General features: G+C 38.3%; 1 pseudogene; it reads left to right on the top strand.

Moving 5' to 3' along the window:
- The first annotated feature begins 202 nt into the window (after positions 1-202).
- Positions 203-5,556, top strand: LOC141336693 (homeobox protein OTX1 A-like; annotated as a pseudogene).
- Positions 5,557-5,810: the final 254 nt, after the last annotated feature.

The following is a 5,810-nucleotide window of genomic DNA, read 5'->3' as shown; positions in this document are numbered from 1 at the left end:
ACATTCACACTGCAGGTTAATATGTCGTCACATCGAGAGGAGGAGTTAATGAGCGCGTCTTCGTTCTGATTGGCTAAAGCGGTCGTCTGTAAGAATAACCGAGACTTCTGATTGGCGGAGGTGGGCGGGTCCGCAGGTGTCTTTTGCTCATAGACGGACAGGCCGTCAAGAATGTGATCAATCTCAATCCGTCAGCATTGGCTATCACCCTAATATTACGCGTGGATACAACGAGCCTCTTGAGGCACTGCATCCGACTGTCTGCAAACGGACTTTGTGATCATATCGGGAACTTGTTGTGAAGTTTGTGGGTAATTGTTTTCTTGCAATTCCAACCATCAGCTGGAGTCCAGACCTCTCTGCAAAAAAAAAGGTTTCTTGGTTTTGTGGATTTTCAGTTTACGGATCTTAAAGAAGAAAAGAGGACAGAAGACCATCAATAAAAGGTAAATGAAATATTTTAAAAATGGTATTTAGCAATCTAAATCTAAAGGTGCAGAACTAAGGGTTGTTTTTCCCATGCATTTTGCAGCTAATTTGCCATTTAGACCAAAATCATTTAAAAGTGCTGTAAATGCTTAAATGCATTATGTATCACTTTGCTTTTTTAGAGGAAATACTGTCAAATATTAGGCAGCAATTAAAAATAAATTTTAAATAAATAAAAATAACTTTGCTATTATAGTTGGTTCATTAAGTTGAGTTTAAGTTTTCAGAATGGTTTTAAACCGCAGTGAACTTCACATGTAACTTTTGCTTTTCCGTAAAAAATAAGGCAGCAATGAAAATTAATTTAGCAATTTATTTGGTTCATTATGTTCTATTTAAAAAAACGATTCAAAGTAAATGATCTCGTTTTAGGAAAATGATTAGGACAAGGACAAATATTTGCATTAAGCCAAAGACCAATTAATGCCAGGGGATTTTTTAAAGTATATAATAGGCAATATTTTGCATGAATTAGCTACTATTACTTAGTGCTTTTCCGAACTTCGCAATTGCAGTCGTAATTAACAAAGTTTGCAGAGCCGGAGTGCGCGGAGAAATGGAGAGTTGTCGTTTATTTAGTTGATAAGGTTTCTTCTGCAAATGGAGTCCCCTCTGGGTCTAATCTAAATGGCTATGGAGAATAATTTGCACACTCACTGGCCATTTACATATAGTTAAAGCTCGATTGTGGAGTCTTTAGGCCCATGTTATCTGTCCTCAGCGTGGGATTAATGGGGCCATTCATAGGCATGAGCGACGGAGAAAAAGCGCAACATGTCATTTACAGAACTTTTGTCTTAATACATTTGTACTATTGCCTAATAACAATTGCAACGAAACACAGTTCGGTCCTCCCAAATAATTCCAAATGCGCATAAACCTCGAGTTTATCCCGAGCGGCCTTCTGTCCAAGAAAACAAGCGCTTCAGGCTATTCGATTCTGTTGCGAATTTCGTTTTTTTTAAAGGTAACTACTTATTTATTTATTTGTTCCTTCTGTAAGATAATAAGCTATATAACATAACATTTATTGAACACAACCAAAACATCTGTAGCTATATAATAGGATAACTTTCTTTAATAACAAATGTTTTCTGTTCACGTTTTTTTTTTTTTTTTTTTTTTTTTTGCGCCTTTCGATTCGATTCAAAGCGGATTCTGTCATTCTGGATCTTAATAATTAACTTCATTTTATAAATATTATGCTATATGCATTTAATGTATAGATTTAAAGTAATATTAAATAAATATAGTTATAGCTAGGCTATATATAATATTTCGCTTTCACCATTTGTTAGGTTAAAACGACCATTAATTAAATTCATCATTGTACCGCCAAATTTCAAATGTTCCGATAAACAAAAGAACAGATCAAAGATTTGGCGGTGTCGCGTCCGTCAGGAGCGCTTAACAGGGCATGACATGTAAATGGCCAATTAGTCTGTGAAGGCCTTGATTAGTCGAGTGTGAAAAACAGGGATCATTAAAGGCAAGACATTAGTCATATTCAGACTGATCATTGTCGTGACATGCTTTTCACACCTTTTACAATGGATTGTGTATTTAATATATCCAAACACTATTTATTACACTTCATTGTGTGATAGCACAAGAGGTATGATGCATTTTAAAATTGCAGGCAATTCCAAACACTCTTTTTAACATATTTGGGGGAAAATAAAATTAATATGCAATTTTTTTATTATTTATTTAACAATTGATTCTTGTTGCAGGTGTCTCTCTGGAGCTCAACAATGATGTCATACCTCAAACAGGCCCCTTATGCCATGAACGGGCTGGGGCTCAGCGGGGCAACCATGGACCTCCTCCATCCCTCTGTGGGATATCCCAGTAAGCACATACCTGTGAAAGATAACATTTAAAAAGGCTTTTCATGCAGAAACTTTAAACTTCTAAGCAATGCATGGCAATAATGGACCACAAAACCAATCTGAAACCCGAATCATTAAGCTTTCCATTGATGTTTGGTTTGTTAAGACAGGACAAGATTTGGCCAAGATACAACTATTTGAAAATCTGCAATCTGAGGGTGCAAAAAAAAATCTAAATATTGAGAAAATTACCTTTAAAGTTGTCCAAATTAACTTTTTAGTGATGCATATTACTAATCAGAAATTAAGTTTTGATATATTTACGGTAGGTAATTTACAAAACATCTTCATGCAACATGAAATTTACTTAATGCCCTAATGATTTTTGGCATAAAAGAAAAAATGATCATTTTAACCCATGCAATGTATTTTTGGCTATGGCTACAAATAAACCCGTGCTGCTTAAGACTGATTTTGTGGTCCAGGGTCACAAATGACTTTAAGTGGATCTATGCTATTTTAAACAATCTTTAGACATGGTTTAGTAACTTCAGTTTTGTTTCCCTATTGCAGCGAATCCTCGTAAGCAGAGAAGAGAGAGAACGACGTTCACTCGCACTCAGCTGGACATCCTGGAGAGTCTGTTTGCCAAGACGCGCTACCCAGACATTTTCATGCGCGAGGAGGTTGCCCTGAAAATCAATTTGCCTGAGTCTAGAGTGCAGGTGGGTGTCGTTGTGCTACTTTTCCTAATGCTGAGAGATTTATTTATGTGGCGCTTTATACAATACAGGTTTCAAAGCAGCTTTACAGTCTTAAAGAAAATAATAGTAATGTTAGTCATTATTGTCATAATTCAGGTCAATTTATTTCAGTGTTGTTTCAATTCAGGCCAGTAATTCAGTCAGTGTTGTAAATGATCAATTATGCAGCTTTACAGAAAACAATAGTCATTATTCAGCTCAATTTAACATTGTTTCAATTTAGTTCAATAATTTTGTTATAATTATTAAATAAGATGAATTGCATCTATAAAGCAGCTCCAAGAGAGGCAGTAGTGTCAGATGAATTTGAAGCTTTACAGATTAAATTCAACTTCTCATAATCAATTGCAACATTGACAGAGTTGTTGTGCTGAATTGAATCAGCACTAAATCGGAACTGAGCTGAATTCAGTTCTGTTCAATGTTTTAAAGTTCAATTTAATCAGCTCTAAAGAAGGCAATAGTGTCATTATTCAGCTTAATTGAGTTTAGTGTTGATTCATATCAGTTCAATAACTGAGTGTTGCTGTACATCGCTATAAAGCAATAAAAGTAGTCCTATAAAAGACAATAGTATCGTTATCCAACTTAGCTCAAATTTTGTTCTCATCTGATCTCAAATCAATATTTTAGGTGTTCACTATCAGTTTATTTCCAGAATAAAAAAATCCTGATAATTTACTAACCCCTATGTCCTCCAAGATGTCTGTCCAAAATAAATAATAGTCGAAAATAAATAAAGGTTTTTAAGGAAAACATTCTGGGTTTTTCTTCATATAGCGGACTTTAATGGCAGCCAACAGGTTGAAGGTCCAAATTGCAGCTATAAATGGCTCTACATGATGCCAGCCGAAGGAATAAGGGTCTTATCTAGCGAAACAATCAGTCATTTTTTAAAAAAAAAGTAAATTTTTATACTTTTTAAACCACAATGGTCAAAGCGAACATGCAAAAAAAAAAAAGTCAAACACGCTTCACAAAAAAAGGTAAAACAACGATATCAGGCCATTTTGATGATTACATAATGCATGAAGTCATGGACACACATCACAGAGCTAGTGCAAGACAACCATTTGTGGTTAAAAAAAAGTATATGCATTTTTTTATTTTTTTTTTTTCAGAAAATTACAAATCGTTTAGCTAGATAAGGCCCTTATTCTTTGGCTGGGATTGTGTAGAGCCCTTTGAAGCTGTTTTCCTCTAAAAACCTTTCTTTTCGACTGAGCAAAGAAAAGACATGAACATCTTGGATGACAAGGGCCTGAGTAAATAATCTTTAATATTTTTAGCTGATTTGCATTATTAACCGTGACGTGTTTGTTGACAGGTTTGGTTTAAGAACAGACGGGCAAAGTGTCGTCAGCAACAGCAGAGCAGCAGCAGCAACAGCAGTTCCAAGATCCGTCCGGCGAAGAAGAAATCCTCTCCGTCCCGCGAGAGCCCGGGGTCAGAGAGCAGCGGCCACTTCACTCCTCCCGCCATCTCTAGTAACACCTCATCGTCCTCGTCTTCGTCCTCAGGCTCCAACCCCTCCGGTCTAAGCGGAGTGGGTCTGATCAGCAGCTCGTCCTCAGGAACAACACCTGTCTCGTCCATCTGGAGTCCCGCTCCGGTCTCGCCACTTCCCGCTCCCCCCTCGCTCCCAGACATTTCCCCCCAGCCAGTGCGTCCTGCATGCAGAGAGCCATCTCAGGCGGAGGGGGCACTACGGGAGTGCCGTCGTACCCCATACCCTACAACCAAGCTCCCAGCTATGGCCAGGGATACCCGACCTCGAACGCAGCTTCTTATTTTGGCGGCATGGACTGCGGATCCTACTTGGCGCCGATGCCCGGCCACGCCCACCATCACCCGCACGCCCATCACACACAGCTGAGCACCGCTGCAGTGTCAGGACACCACCCGCATCACATCGGGCAGAGCGGAGGACACCCGCATCACCCTCACCAGGGGTACGGTGGTGCAGGGCTGGCGTTCAGCTCTTCGGACTGTCTGGATTACAAAGATTACAAAGATCAGGCTGCGGTGGCTTCATCATGGAAACTGAACTTCAGTTCGGCGGCGGCCGAGTGTTTGGACTACAAAGACCAGGCCGCTTGGCGCTTTCAGGTTTTGTAAGGACTATTTGTGTTGTTTCCTGATGTTTACTTGTATGTTTTCCTTTGGAGACAGTCTTTTCCTCAACGTCGGACACCACAGGGAAGAAGTAGTGACTTTTGTGCAAACTTTTTCCACTTTGTCGACGAAACAAGGATTCGGAAACCAAAGTTTCTTGTGTGTTGCAAAATCGAGACGGGTCGCCCTCGATGGACAAAATTTGTCGCACTCCTGACACAACGCACTGAACGAATGAGACACGTGGTGTTTGAAACAATGAAGGCAATAATAATTTTATATGATTTTCTTTACGGAGGAGAATGTGACTTATGCCTTACAGCTCATGTGAGATGTTTAAAACTAATTTGCATTCATGTTCATTTAATAAATATAAGCTTAAAATTGACAACTTGTTTTTCATTCGTTTTTTTACTTAAATGTTATGGGCCTTGTGTGTGCTAAAAATATCAGTTTCACAATCACAAAATGTTTAAATATGTGACCCTGGACCATAAAACCAGTCATGAGGGTACATTTCTTGAAATTGAGATTTATAGATCATCAGAAAGCTGAACATTTTTTATTCTGGAATCTAAGGGTGCAAAAAAAAAAAAAAAAAAAAAAAAAA

Source organism: Garra rufa, chromosome 6 (assembly GCF_049309525.1).
Source record: "Garra rufa chromosome 6, GarRuf1.0, whole genome shotgun sequence".
NCBI lineage: Eukaryota > Metazoa > Chordata > Actinopteri > Cypriniformes > Cyprinidae > Garra > Garra rufa.
The sequence above is the reverse complement of the archived record's forward strand: the minus strand, read 5'-3'. Positions and strand labels throughout refer to the sequence as shown.